The sequence below is a fragment of the Pteropus alecto genome, unplaced genomic scaffold (genome assembly GCF_000325575.1).
Source record: "Pteropus alecto unplaced genomic scaffold, ASM32557v1 scaffold59, whole genome shotgun sequence".
Classification (NCBI taxonomy): Eukaryota; Metazoa; Chordata; class Mammalia; order Chiroptera; family Pteropodidae; genus Pteropus; species Pteropus alecto.
Window position 1 is genome coordinate 2167622 of NW_006443292.1, and position 16240 is coordinate 2183861.

A 16240-nucleotide genomic window follows, 5' to 3' on the forward strand; every position below is an offset into this window, starting at 1 on the left:
CCTAATGGTTTACAGATGAGTGGGTAGCACTGCTTTCAAATAGAATGTGAAGAAAGCAATTTTTAAATAAATGTGGAGTTGACTATCAAGCCCACAGGAGATATCGTGACGTACCCAACCTGAAAATCAAATTATTTAAGGTTGGTTATACTAATAACGGTCTGTAACCAACTGCTAAGGTGGGCTGTGAAACCAGACTAGCCAAAGGCAGCAAACGGGGTGGGTTTGAGAAAAAGCAGAAAACAATGCAGGGTTTGTGTGTGCGGTGAACGCGGGATGGACTTTCCACCTGTAACCTGCAGCGGGTGTGCGGGAACTCGCTTCCGAACGCGCTGAGGACGGATGGGTGGCAGGCTGATGGCCTCATAGTCTGGTCCCCCAGCCCTTCCCCACAGCCAGAGCTCTATGCCGTGGTTTCTTGTCACCGTCCGCTGTCGGCCCAGTGAGCAGTGCTTTCTCGCCCCTCCTGGCCTCTGAACACTTTTACGCATCGCCCTCGCCTTTGACGCGAGCAAAGTCCTTACTCGTCCAATAGAATCCAGCCAAGTTCAAGAGTCTCCCCTCCCCGAAAGCCTCACGTACGCCCCCTCCAGGAGATCAGAGTGCCTCGCCTCCGCTCCTGAACACGTCTGCCAACCCCTGACGCGACAGCCACCCTGCACTGCAGTCATGGGTGCCGTGGGCACACGTGACTCTCTCTTCGTTGAGGGCTGGGGCTGCTGTCGCCCACCTTTGAACCTCCGTCACCGAGCTCTGCGCTTGGAAATCAGCACGTTAGCGTTGGACAAATGTACAAATGAATGGACCTCAGAGCAACGGTGCTTAGAAAAGAGACTCCAATGAGTAAAATATTAATGAATGAATGAATCTGTTAGAGCGTTTTGTCTTGATCTAAACCTTGGCACGTGTTCGCTGCACCAACATTTGTGATAGCAAGGTCGATTTGGAGGATCTTATGAATCAGAATGATTACGATCCAACAATTCAGATCTTCACCTTCCTTACCTGTAGAGATGATAACATCTGCCCTGCTGGGTACAGGAGGTGGCTGAGAAGATGACCTAAGATGATGTATGTGACCAAATACGAACAGAGTCATCCTACAAATGCCCCAGCTGCCATCTAGATTGGACTCAACCTTCCTCTGCTCAGCTCTGTCTGACACTATTAAAATTCTCTGCGCACCGTCTGTGCACGAACGAGCACTCTGCCCCTCATCCCAGGATCCCCGGGCCCAGGAGGACCTCGGCACTTGGCCAGTGCTCGCTGAGTCTTTATGATCGAACAGTGTACACGACCAACATCATAGTAACTTCATTCATTCAAATTGTACTAGACAACATTACACGGGACAGCACATGAAGGGAAAAAGGGAAATAGAAATTAGTGAGAAATGACCATTGACTGCAAACTCTGTGTACCTGACTTTATCCGTTAATTGTCACTGTGCAAAGCAGATAACACTGTCCTTATGTTACACGCAAGGAATGTCAGTCCCAAAGAGTCGGACGTCACACCGAAGAACACACAGCCACCCACGGGGCTGGAACCCAGTACCCCGCACCACCTCCCCCAGGACGAGGCCCTTCTGTTTCAGGAGCCGAGAGCCTCCGGCACATCTGATGTCACAGAACTGGCGACTTCCAGAGGTGAACGGAAGCTCAGGCCACCTCTGGTCCAACCCCCAGGTCGTAGATGACAAAACTGAGATTCGAAGGGAAGAGTGTGACCACGGCCACAGAGACAGGAAAAAAGAGAGTAAGAAAGACAGAAACTGAAAAAAGCTAGTACGTTCCCGTCCACGACTTATGTCTTATTTATATACGCTTTTCATTAAATTTGCAGGTATATTTTATAGTTCATAAAAGTTTTTAAATCATTCTACTTCGCTCGATTTAATGTACCTTTATAAAAATAACCTATATTTTCCACTTGCACAAAATTAAATCTTACATAAGTAAACAGTTGTTTTTCCTTACAAAACACCAGTGACCTCTCTCTTAGGAAATAAGCCCAGGCTATTGACTAAACCCCAGCAGAGAAGCTCAACCCGACAGAGAAAGGCCTCCTAAACCGTAATTAAAATAATAATTAAGTACAAAGAAAGGGCAAAGGTACTCGCTCTTTTAAAAATGGAAAGAAAAAAAAATAAAATAAAATCGGCCCTCTGTGAAAACCACCTCAGTCATCTTTAAAAGCTTTACCAAATTCCAAACGGCCCCCTTATTAACGATTCTTAATGCATGAGGTAGTCATTTAAGAATAAATCTTTAAGTAATTCAAAACAAGGACTCTTCAGTAAATAGTCAAAATTAAGGGGGGAGTTAGAGTCATCTGGTTTCCATTAGGATGATAAAATAGTTCACTTGAAACCTTTTACAAGATGCTTTGTTACCGCGAGGTGTCTGTGCATCTCACTCCATCACGAGCCATTTGACACAACATAAAAGGCTTCAAAAGCCATGTTAGGCCTCTTAATCAAAAACTAATTGTAATAGATATTGGGGAGTGTTAACACGATGACCGCGAGGTTGTCGCTGTGGCATGGAAGCAGCAGCGAACATTAAACACAACCCCGGGTTGATAGGGCTTATCTGAATTTCAGAGCTAAGTGCTAAGTACTACAGGCCGGTATCTCCTTGCTATTGGTCTGTACCACTTTGGGAGTTAATTGCCCCATAAGGCTTCATCTTCTTAATGAAATTTATAGCATTGTCGGAGAGCTGGGGAGACACTGCTGCGATTTAGGAGATTTTACAGAAAACAGAGACATAAACAGAGGAGAAAAGAAAATACATCCTCGGAGCCTAATGCATCCACAGCCTTCGCCCAGGGCGGGGAGCAGGATTCCCCGGACGCAAGCGGGGTCAGTAAGCACCACGTTAACTCTTTCAGGCCTGCGATGCGGCTATCACGAGGTACGCTCTAACGCAAAGGGAACGATCGGTGTCGTAGGACCCTGGTAGGCATTCAATAAATGTCCGATGATCAGACTTAAAAGACCGGAAATGCCAGCGAGCGACGAATGGAATCAGCTGTGTGGCTTGTGCCTCTCTCAGTATCTAAGATGTGGCTGGCCCTCCAGAAATCTTTTCTGAATGATTGATTGATGAATGAATGAATGATCTGGCTGCAGGATAGCTCTTTATCATTTTCACAGTGCTCTCATGTTTGGCGCCCCCGGCCATCTACTTGACAGGCCCAGGGTTTCGTTAAGGACAGAACCAAGGCCCAAACAGATGCTCTGTAGGTCCCATCCCAGACTGTAAAGATACTCTGTGAATACTCTGTTGTCAAAAATCCGGCTGAGGAGGACTTCAAACGTTAAAGACCAAATGTGATTTGGGAAACTGGATGGGAACGAGAAAAAAAAAAAATAGATGAAAAATGCGAAATCTGTTAAAGTCTAGAGTTCAGTTATGAGTATTGTACTTAATTATATATTAACTTTATAAATATATATATATTAATGCTTAGTTACTTTCTCGGTATCGGAGTGACATGAGAGGTTAACATCAGAGCAGGTAAAGGCGAACAGGAATTCTCTGTACTAATTTGAATACTGTCATTTTAAGATTATTTTAAAAGAACAGCTTTGAAAATAATAACAACTACACATCGTCAAGATACAGAAACACGTTATAGAACGTGAGGACATATCAAATGGAATGAAAAATCATATTACCTTCATCCGCTTTCAGAAGGTTTCTCTAACTAGCGCCCACTCAGTCCTCCAAATCTCCTTATACATTTTGTGTCATTTCAATCCTTTGAAATTTACTGGATTTTTTTCATGACTTAATACGGTCTTTCCTGGAGATGCTCCCACATGCTCTTGCGAAGAATCTGTATTCTGCACTTGTTAGGTTCTGTTAGGTCTGTTAGATCTGTTTGGTTTATACTGCTGTTGGAGTGTTCTGTTTCTTTATTGATCTTCTATCTCGTTGTTCTATGTTTGAAAGTGGAGTCTCCAGCTGCCATTATTAAATTTTCTATTTCTCCCTCCCCTCGATTCTGTCGATTTTTGTTTAATGTATTTTGGGACATCGTTTTTGAGAGTGTCTATGTTTATAACTTTTAAGTCTTCCTAATGGGCTGACCCTTTTTTATTATAAAATGTTCTTCTTTGTGTCTGGTAACAATTTTTAAAAGCTATTTCATCTGAATTATACTATAGCCATTCCAGCTGTTTTTTGATTAATATTTGCCTGGTATATATTTTCCTCTGTCTTTACTCTCAACTCATTTGTCTTTGATCTAAAGTGTGTCTCTTATTGACGGCGTATAGCTGGATCGTGTTTTATTCATTTTGCCAATCTCTGCCTTCGATCGAAGTGGTTAGTCCATTTACATTAGGCAATTACCGATAAGGTACAATATCTGCCATTTTCCTCTTTGTTCTGTATATAGATTACGTCTCTTTTTGTTCCATTATTCATCCCTGACTGCCTTCTTTTGTGTTAATTAGCCAGTTTGTAGTATATTATTTTAATGTCCTTGCTGTTTATTTTACTTTTTTTTTTCATAGTGGTTGTCTTGAGTATTATAATCAACATCCTAACTTACAATAATCTAGTTCGTATTAATGCCAATTTCATTTCAATAGTATATCAAAACTTTGCTCCAATATAGCTCCATTTCCGCCCCTCACTGTGCAATTATTGTCATACAATTGATATCTTTACACGTTATGAGCCCATCAGCATACTTTTATAATTCTTGCTCTATGCAGTGGACTTTTAAATAAAATAAGAGAAGGGAATATTTACAAGATACATTTATACTGTCTTTTATATTTACGTATGTGGTTACATGTATCAGATACTGTCTAATATTATTTCATTTCAGCCCGAAGAACTCTCTTAATTATTTTATTATAGCAGATCTGCCAGCGACAGTCTCCCAGGTGTTGCTTCTCTGGGAATAACTTTAGGACGTATCTAGGTGTGGATCTCTTTAAGTTTATCCTACTTGAATTTTCTTGAGATTCTGGAATGTGCAGATTAATGTTTTTCATCAGACTTGGAAAGACTTCACCAATATTTCTTCGGATATGCTTCCAGCCCCTTCCTTTCTCGCCTCTTCTTCTGTGACTTCCAGGATGAATATTTTGGTACAGTGAGTAGTGTCTCACGGGTCTTTGAGGCTCTGTTCATTTTTCTTCGTGCTTTTTCTTGCCGTTCCTCGAACTGGATAATCTCGACTTAACTCTTTGAAGGTTCACTGGTTCTTTCCTCTATCAATTCAAATCTGCCATTGAGCACTTCTAGCAAAATTTGTATTTAAATTTTTGTTCTTTTCAACTCCGGAATTCCTATTTAGTTTTTTTCTATAATTTACATCTCCGTATTGGTATTCTCCATTTGGTGAGGCATCGTCTCATACTTCCCTTTAATTCTTTAGCTACACTTCCCTGTAGCTCCTTGAACTTAGTTATAGTAGTTGATTTAAAGTCTCTGTCTAGTAAGTCCAAAGGGACAGTTTCTATTCACTGCTTTTTTTTTTTTTTCCCCTAGATTTGGGCCACACTTTCCTGGGTTTTTTTATTTTTTTATTTTATCTTATTTTATTTTTTGACAACTTGATATTTAAAATATATATGATGTGGCTAATGTGGTTACTATAAAAATAAGACGCTCCCCCTCCCCCCGAGGGTTGGTTGTGAAACTTTTTATTGTTGTTGCTCTTGTTCGTTTAGTGACTTTCGTAAACTAATTTTGTCAAGTCTGTAGTCTGTCATATGCAGCCACTGCCAATTCTCAGTCGTCGGCTAATAATTAGACAGAGATTTCTTAAATGGTTTGATCAATAAATCTCCCTGCCTTTGCCAAGGAGCCCTGAAAAGGGAGGGCAGGGAGTACTTCCCGATTACGCAGAGCCTCAAGGTCAGCCAAGGGTGAGAGATTAGAGCCTTCTTGGGTCTCTTTCGGGCATGTGGGTTTCTGGACTCCCAGGAACATGATGGAACGTTTCCTAGCCCTCTGTAGACATGGCGTTGTCTAGCTTTTCCTTTTTCATGTTTTGCTCAGTCTCTTGGTAGCTCCAGCCATTACCACCACCTCAGACAGCTGCTACATTAAGCAATTGCCAAGAAGTATTTTTACCAAATACCCTAGTGAAAAGGCTATTCGTACAGAGCGGGCTCTGGGTCAAGGCAAATCAAGACGATCTGTGAGACAGGTCAAATAGTGACATATTTCTGGGGGTGGAGCTTTTGGGGACCGTCACACCCATGCTTCTCTCTTCGGTGGCTGCCGGTCTGCTTCTTTTTACAACTACCATGCCACTGGTTTGCAAAGCTACTACAGAACTGGACTAAGGCAGCTTAAAATACTGCAGCGCTTACTGTTCTTAACGTGATTTAGCTACCTTTCTTGAATAAACATGCCTTTCATGTGATTGCAAGACTCTGGCTAACGTCCAGAGTTCTGAAAAAGTTGCTATCGATCATTTTCGCCACTATTCCCATTGCTTTTATGGAGGAGTGCATTCTCTTACTCTCTCACTCTGCCATTTCAGAATTCTTTTCTCGTATGTTTGTATTTTAATCTAAATAAACTTATATCTTCAAAGTTTGTTATCATGGCCTGAGCTGGGTTAAAATATAACTATAGCGAGGGATATTGTTCCTTTCGAGATCCAAAATAGTTGTGAGCCAAACCCAGAAGTGAGTCACTCCAGAAATGCTTTCGTAAAAAATCACTTAAAGCTATAATCTTAACTTTATTAGGCTACCAGTGCCGATCCTCCAAATATTTGAATTTCGGCAAACGTTAATGGATTTTATACTACGTGCAAGGACCTATGCTGACTGCAGTGGAAATTCAAAAGACACGATCCAAAGAAGTCTGCTTGAAACAGACTTCAGAGACGCATACGTCAGAAGCTAAATAACAAGATGAAAATATATGCCTCCTATTTGTCCGTAGGCAACACTAACCCAGAAAAAAATAAGACGACAAATTCACTGAAATACGTATATATATTCTTTGCCTCTGACTTCATCTGCAATTTGCATAAACTCCACTTCTCACCTTTGTACATCTTTATATTCTCCCAAGAAATCCTCAGTTCTCTAGGAGGTATCCCGTCCTTTAAGATCCGCTTAACCAAAAAGCTGTCAGGTCTGGAATAGATAAAGAATAATGCCCAGGCCGATCCTACTTGGTAGAGGTTCAATGGGCAGAGCCTGGGCTCCATGAAATGAAAGATCAGTTTCCATCTCCTCTTCTTCCCAAACGTAGTTCAGACTCATTCTCGTCTTACTCAGTGTGGGCTTTGAACTCAGCCAGAGCGAGATTTTATCCCCTACTTATTAGCATCAAGCCTTCAGACAACATTCATCACTTTATGTCTGACTTGCAAAATGGGAATAATAATGCCTACCACACGGGTCGTAAGTATTAAATACGATAAAATATTTACATTGTCTGGCCCATGGAAAACACTCCATAAATGTTTATTCATGTTCTCAAAGCACAAATCCCTTCTTGGAACACGTCCAGGAGGGAATGACTCTCCTCCCAATGGTTCTACAGATTTGTGAAGACATCTCTTTGGTATCATTCTTGTCTCAACTCAAATGTCACTTCCCCAGGGAGGACTTCCCCGACCACCCAGCCAAAAGAAAGCCCCTCTTAGTCACTCTCTTTGCCATCAGCAGAGTGGCCAGTCATCCCAGCTGGCCTGGAACTGCGGGCTTTTGGGGGATACGGGCCTTTCTGTGCCAAACCCAGGACGGGGCTTTGCCACTGCCTCATATCATTCAGTTGATTTTTTCTCGCTTCCTTCAAACTAAAATATAAACCCCTCGAGGTGGTTCACAGCACTGTTCAGATACCTACAGCACCACTTAGCACACAGTAGGCACTAAACAGCTATTTATTGAAAGACTGAATGAACCGTTAATGAATTGATCGGCTCGCTGTTTAAAATACTCATCGTTTAAAATAATTCTGTTCTCCTAGTTTGACACCCATAAATGCATAAGGAGCACAGTTTTGTATGACACCACAATTAATTCATTTATTATTCTTTTTCATTTTAAATTTTTTACTCCCACAGTTAGTTTTAAAAAGCGTTTTGTACCGATCTCGTGACTGAGTTGTGAGCACTTGAACTTGCGTGGCAGTGAGAACTTCAGACAGCTGTGTTCTTTCTCTCCCGATCCCAAACAATATTAAAAAGGATTCAAAAAGAAATGTAGACATTTCTACCATTTACCCTGGAATGTTGGCTATATCCGATATAACCCAGTCTGTAAATATAAGATTAGCGTCTGTAAAGGAAAAGCTCTCCTCTATAAAACTGCATTCAAAAGGAAATCTCTCCCCCCCCCCACCTTATAAGAAGCAACAGCATTACTTTAAGACCCATAATTACCTTAAATGTTCCACAAAGTATAAAAGCTACAGATGTTAAAACACAATCTAAGACCGTATCTTCGGACTCAAAAATGAACCAGATAAAGATGATAACCCTTTTCCCCACTATCAGTTTACTATATAAATGAGAAGACATAAAATAGTTTTAGATTTAATTAAAGTAATTGAATTGTGTTTTGTAGTTCTGATTGTCATTAACATCCGCGACCTCTCTGTCACATCGATGTGCCAGAGAGTTTTTCCAATGGATATTTATTATGAATATCATCATCAATAAGCACCATCAACATATTAAAATTAATTTTAACTTCTTTATGGAAGACCGAAAGCGTAACCAGCTGCTGAAAACCATCCGTTCTAAATCATTTTTGATCGATTCAGCACAGCTCAGCCTCACGTACAACTAACAGGGAATTTTATGCGTGTGTAGGCAAGTTTCTATATATCTAAAGGATTGAATTTTATTTTATATCTAACTCTGGTTGCGTTAAGCACGTAATTCCCCAGAGCCCCAGCATTCGTGAGCTGTTTTGAGCGCTTACTGTTCAGTCCTCTGCTGGCTCGTGTCATGCCCGCGTGCGTGCATATCCTGCCCCACATGGACATTTGGTCTCATGCTGACGGCTTGCAAAGAGCTTAATAAAAGACAGGTTTTTAGTGCATCAAAAGAACTTAGTCCACAGGTGTTCTGAACCGGGCTAACTTGTGTATAGAACAAACAATTGCACTCTGGAATTTGAGCCTCTAAATTGTATCAGTTGAGCACCAGCCCAGAAGGGAGAAAAACACCTTTCCTTACCTTACCTGCGGGCGTGGCGGCTTCGGGCCGTGTAGGGTTACAGCGGATTCTATTCAGCTCACTGGCCACTGGCCGCTGGCCGCGTCGCTGCTGCTCCTCCTGGTGAGGCTGCCAAGGATTCCGGTGGAGCATCTTTAGAGAACATCCCCGTCTCTGTCTCCATCCAGATTTATTTGCCTTCCACAGTTTCGTGCATGTCCATATCTCTTTCTACAGTTCCCACTTCCAGAGCATCCACGACAAGCCAGGCGCTGTGCGGAAGATTTTAAATACAGCGTCGCATGTCGTTCCTCCCGACAACACCGTGAGGCTTAGAGAGGCTAAGAGCGTACGTGAGGTCACGTCAGTGTAAGTGGAGGACTCGGGATTCAGAGCCAGGTCGGCTGGTTGGAGTCCAGAGCCGCCACCTTGACCTTCACGCTGCGCTCCGTGCAGCAGCCAGCTGATCACGGGCTCCAGGCGGTCGTCCAGCCTCCCCGCCGGCCTCCCCTTCGGTCCTTACTTGCTCGGGTCTCTCGCAGCTCTGTCCTTGGCCCTTTCCATTCCTTCCTCCCTCCAAGTACCTCTCTAATTATTCTCCTCCCCTCCCGTGATGGCCCCAGGTGCCAGCCACCAGCCACCAACTTAAATCTGTCTCTCTCCTGCACTCCAGGCCTGGAAACTCGACTCGCTGCTCCCATCTCCACTTGGGGAAGCGGGGTGTCCCTAGGCCACCCAGCGCTGCCCTTCGGAGCTGGCCCAAGCGAGCATCTTCTGCAGAAAGCCTGCTCTTCCTGTGGCGCTGCCTCGCCCGGCACCCATAACCCCCACCCAGGCCAGTCTCCTGGCTCCTTTGCTTTCTATTCCTTCTGTCCATCACTAGCCCGTTCATACCACCTCTCACCGACTCTGCTCCTAAGATCGGTCCCCTTGCAGCCATGTGTGCTGACCACACAGTCGTGTCATGCTCAACCGGGGCAGTTTACGTCTCGGGGCATGTCTGTCGGTCATCACAAATTGGGGGAGGAGGTCCTGGCACCCAGCTGGTGCAGACCAGGGACACTGCTAAACATCCTGCAGTGCCCAGGACAGCCCCCAGCAACCAAGATGACACAACCCAAAATGTCACCAGTGCTGAGGCAGAGGAAGCCTGGTCAGTCTAGCGTCATCCGGCACTCACCACTGCTCGGGACATTATATAGTCATCTGTTTACTTGTTTGTTTTCGGTCTTCTCCAGCCAGGATTAAGCTCCATGACAATAGAAAAGTCTGTCTTTGGTTTACTCTTGTGTAACTGTGCTCAGCACATAGTAGGTACTCAATAAGCATTTGATGACTGAGTAGTAACAGGAAAATATATATATAAGCATATATATTGCTCCTTTTTTTAAACTCGCATGTAGTTATCATATAAAATATAAAAGGACCCTTGACATTTTATTTTGCTAAATGATCGCATCATAGATAATCACATGTCAAGATTCAAGTGAAACCTAACCTAGGACAAGTAACATGCTGGTTCTGCCCGGCCAGTGACTGTCAGCTGCATGTCCCCTGATGTCTGGGCCCCAAGCGGGGACCAAGCACCATTTCACATAACTCACGGCATTCACATTGAACCGGAAGTGAGATGCATTAGAGTAATTCCTCGTTTGCTGAGGGAATTCGCTATGAAAATCTGAGTGGACCAGAAAATCCAGAAAGCACAGTTGTTACCACAGGCCGGTCATCTCCGGGGACAGACCGTCCCCGCCTGCGGGCGTAGCTGACGAACCTCTCTTTGCCTTGCGAAGTCAAAGCAGCCTTTCCAGATACCAGAATATCGTACTATTCCAAAATGTTGATGTCCTGGAATTTTGGACATATATACAGACACCATAACAATAAAAGGAAGGTTTTTTAATAGGTTTTTTATAGTAGTAGTAACAGAAATGATTTGATGATGATGATGATGATGGTGATGATGGCGATAGTAATAATAATAACAGTAAATGTTATTATAGGCTAGGCTTGCTTTACCAATTTATTTGACTAGTGGCCCACCACCTACCTCCCCACCCCCCGCCCCATTTGGATTTGTTCGTCTGTTCAGTTTTTTACAGAGCACGTGAAACCAGCTTGGAAAGTGTCGTTGTGTAAAAACCATGGGTAAGAGCTCAGGGAAGGTGACAGGGACCATGCCAGCCGGGGCCAGCTCACTCTGTTAAGGATCTCTCTAGAGAACCGGGGAGGGCGTCTAGACAGAGCCAGGATGTGACCAACTGGGGAGGAAAGCGTCAGACAGACCCAGGATGACCAGTGTGGTCCAGCCGGAAGGTCACGAGGGTCCAAAACTCAGCCCAAAAAATCCGTGTCTTCATCCGTTCCTGCTTCTCACCACAGCAGGTCTTGCGCCCTCATTAATTTTCCTAGGTTGTTAGAAAAACCTCACTGCCACCTGGTCCTGTCCGCCTCTCCCGCCCACCTCATATTGTTCACATTCCCAATGGGACAGCAAGCTCCCCCCGTCCCTGACCCTTCCTGGCCCATAAGGTGCACGAAGTCAGGGACACGTCTGTGCTGGCCAAACCCTGTGACCGGCACATAGTAGGAGCACCGTCCGTATTGGTGAGCGAACGGGAGTGTGGACAGCTGATCCCTGGAACAGACGTGCTGCATTTTAGAATGCTTTCGAGTGGATTCTCCCAACTTCCAGACCACTCCCCCAGTATCAAGATGAACGCCTTATAAAACATAACCTTCTGAGTGCGTACATAACTCTTCCTGTTTGACTTTATGCCTCACGTGACCTCTCGTGCTTCTGTGAGTCAGAGCCTCCAGCTGGCAAGGATCCTATCTGTCACTTCTCGGCAGGCAGAAACCCAAACACCACAAACCCTGGTTGCTTCATCCTTTTTCCTAGTCACAGATCACCCCTGAGGGGCAACATCTACTATCTTTGTCACGTACACCTTCGGCGTCTTGATTTACCTTCCCGACTGCCAACTCCTATTGAATTATGAAACACAGTTGGCCTATTTCTCCTCTGAATTCTTAACGCTCCTCAGCCAAAACTTCAGGGTGAACTGAATCAGAAAAGTCCTTGCTAATACCTGCCCCCACTTCGGAGGCGTTCAGATCTTCCGATTGATCGCTTACGTAGCTTAAACTACGCCATTCGTTGCCCCACGTCAAAAGAATATTCAAGAAACTCAGAGCCTTCCAGATGTAGCCCAGACTACCTTTACCTTCTCATCTTCCACGATGTCTCTCAACGAGTGTACGGTTAAGCCGCCCTGAGTTCTAACGAGTTTCAATATCTAGAATCAAATGGTATGTTATTGTCACTACTGTTTCCTATCACCCAAACTGTTTTCCCACTTTATGTGGGTGCTTATGATGCGGGGTTCTTCCTCAGGCCAGCCGATGTGATGTTTCAGGCTGAGCAGGGCTCTTAGACACTGATTTGGGTTTTAAGGGCGGAGGCGAGATGACATCTGCGCTTTATGCCGTTAAGTCAGATTTGTCACGTCTCTCTCTCTGCGGAGGAAACCAATGGACCCTTTGAGGCTCCTTCTGGAAGAAATTTCTTCCTTATTAACAAATGCCGGATAAGCCCAAAGGTTTAAAGATTTAAAGACAGATCTGACCACAGGCAGGGCCTAGAAATTTTTCTCTGCTGTGCTTCCCGAAGCCGATCGGCCCCACTGATTTGGCCCCAGGCACACCTCCAACAGCTAGAACATACTTCTCTGCAGCTCCGGGCTAGCCTAAGGCCAGAAGTGAGAGAGATGCAGCAGACACCTTCAGCCAGCTGAGTCGTTCTGAAGTCTGGTTTACGGTGCTTTATCTTGAGGTCTGTCTACAACGAATTGACCAATCTGGCCATCCTCTGCTTTCCCTCTGTCTCCAGGAACGCCCAGAATATTCTCCGCGATGCCCGGAGGTAAACTGAAAGGTCGACTCATTTGTATGTGCTGTCTGACAGTAGTCACTTGACATCAACACATACCTTTGGACGTTGTCCAGATCAGTTATATTTAATCTAGTGACCCAGAGGTGACTCGTAGGTTAGTCTTCATACACTTGCGAGCCACGAACTAGTCGGTAACAAACTTTCCTATTTCACTCCAAAATACTGCGAAACCCCTTAGGGGATCCACTGATTATACTGTAGAGGTTTGTATGAACCAACGAGGGTAAATAATTAGACTATATTTTTAATTAATATCGCAATGCCTTCTAGCATAACGAGAGTTAAGATTATGACAGTTAACAGTGGAGAAGCAGTCCTGCCCTCGATGAAGCCAGGAAGAACAAAGGAAGTTTTGTCAGATTGACAAAAATTCCCTGCAATTCTGGCGATCTTATGTCACCGTTTCTGGTGTGTTTGAAGGAAGTTTTCAATTTAGCAAATGCTCTGTTTGCCAAGGTGAATATTGGTCTTTATTACTAAAAATAAATCCAGAGAAAATGAAAGGCAGGTACTGTACATTTCTAGTTGGCATAATTGCAAAACTTTCTGTAATCATGTGAACTTTATGGGAATAATAACAATTAACACAGATTTCATAATGGGTACTGTTTCAGTTTTTCTTTCATTAAGCTTCATAAAAATATAGGCTCATGAAAAAGCCAGTTCAATTAAAGCCTGAACTTTTCATTATTTTTAACACATTTTACCTATTTTTAATTGATGAAAGTGTTATGTACTTTGCCAACCAAAAAATTTTTCACACTTCTTTAATTCAAACCAGCTTGATTTTTGCAATTCAAATAGACAGGTTATTATTTCGTATTAACTGGAAATCAAATAAAGTAATGGTAAAATTTATTAAGTAGCTTACAATGCATACATTATTTCCTAAAGAAATTTATTTTATATTTGAAATACAGTAAATACATTTTTGTTTAACCCTAGCTAATCCCCACAATTCCTTAATGAGGAGTTATTTTACCAATAATATTTTACAAACCAGAAAACTCAAGCTTTCAAAAGTTATATAGCTTGCCCGAGGTCATCGAGTAAGTGGAAGGGCCAGGATCCTATCATAGGTAATATAACCATATTACAATATAACCATATTGTAATATCTGCTGCGGGCTTAAGATAATAAGCTCCTTGAGCAAGAGTTCTATCTTCTCTTACTTGTTTGTTTGTTTATATTCGTGTTTGCTCGCTTTTTTCCTCGTGCACTGTTGCTACGCTAGGTATACGTTAGTATCTCAATAAATCTAGTTAACGAATAATTTGTATTCCGGTTTCTATTAAACACAGTTCTCTATAACCTGCATGTCTTTACAGTTATGTCAAGCCAACTCTTAATGATAATGACAATGACCCGTGAGACATTTCTAGGGAAGAAAAGATTAAGAGACAATGCATCTTTAACTGCTGGCTGAGTTGACCAGCTCCGTCTATAATAGGTCTTATAGATATCTCAATTAGGTCACGTCCCGAATTAAATTAATTTTCTCATCTTCTACGCAGGGTTTCTCTTCGTCGTAAAGCTTTCCAACTGGAAACGAGGAACTCATTCTCAAATCTTGTTTCTCATTCATCCCCCATAAGGTCACGGAGTATCCATCCTACCTGCGAACTCTATCTTTCCATCCTATCCCTTCCTTTACATGTTCAGTCCCTTCATGCCGATCCTTATTCTCGTCTGCTCAGAATTTAACCACCTGGTTGCCTTTCGTTAGTCGCTTACCGCTGGCATTCTCCTTCCCAGGTGTCCAAAGTTGCTTTGTGAAATAAAAGCCTTTCGCTTCCTAAAGACTCTGTCTAGGACTACCCACATCTGTGCACAAGGCCATCCTCTCTACAAAATTATCTTTGTAGAAGGATCTGGAGCACCTAGTCCAATCCCCAGCACGTAGCTGACACTCAACGGCTGTTGATCAAAGGCATATTTCATTGTATTTGAATTCAACACAATGAATAGTAGGCGTCGGTGCATACTTATTATAAAATTTCTCCAGAGAAGTCAAAATGACTAGAAAGAATATGGAACCCACCCTCACTGCAGTTGAGATGAAGGTGTTTTGCAGAGAAAGACTGATGTGTGGCCCTGCTCTATTTTAAGAGGCACGATTCGGTCACCTCGTCCATCTACAGGTTGATGATCCTCCCCATCCCAGCTTCCCAGGTACCTGCCACAGCTGTACCTCTCTAGCAGAGGTCACTCTTCCCCGGAAGAGGAAGAGAGATTTTTCAAGCCCGGATATAGTTAACTAGCAGAAGGCACCAGTGTGCACAAGGCAAGATGGTGGACGCCCGCTGAGTGACTGTCCTCACCCACAGCTCTATGGTACTCTGTGGCCCCGGGAGCTCCGGGAACTTCCCCACTGCTCACTGATATGACGAGGTCCTCTGAGAAACACGCCAGCTCTGCGTAGCTCCGACAAAGGTAATTTTCAAAGAGTTGTATCAAATCTTTTAATGATGAGGCAGATCTGTAAATGACTCTGCCACTTTCCAGCTGGCTGAGCCCTGTCACCTCGTCACAGACGAGGACAAATGAGGCAGTGTTTGAAAACATTTAACACCTTGCTTGGCACATAGCTGGAATGAAAGTATGTTACACGTGATTCTGCTTTTTCCTGAATTTTACAGTTTATAAAAATACAAAGAGGCACCACTTACATGAAATTAATAACCAACTCAGAAGGCTGTTACTAAGTACATTTTGGACAGATCTATTTGTCTCTGCCATTCCCTATGTTAAATTAAAATTAAAACACACTCTTAAAAGAAAAAAAAAACTTCCTAATTCAGCAGAACGGCATTCAAAATGACGTATCTGAGCCATACGTTTTGACCCTGATGGACTCAGCTTATTGTCTAAAGTTTAGCCATCTGAGAACTCAATGTCTGTAAAATAGGGTTGGGTAAAGCACATGGTCGGTAGTACGTATCTGTCACAGGAGAGTCAGGGAAGCCAGTTAGAATAGAACAGGACACAAACGTTTCCCTTGCAAAGTTGAGACCTTTCGAATCATTTCTATGGGAGTAAAACGCATGAGGCAATTTCAACAGACCAAGCGAGGAATAAGCCACAGGTCTCACTGGGGACGGGATCAAGTGACACACGAAGGA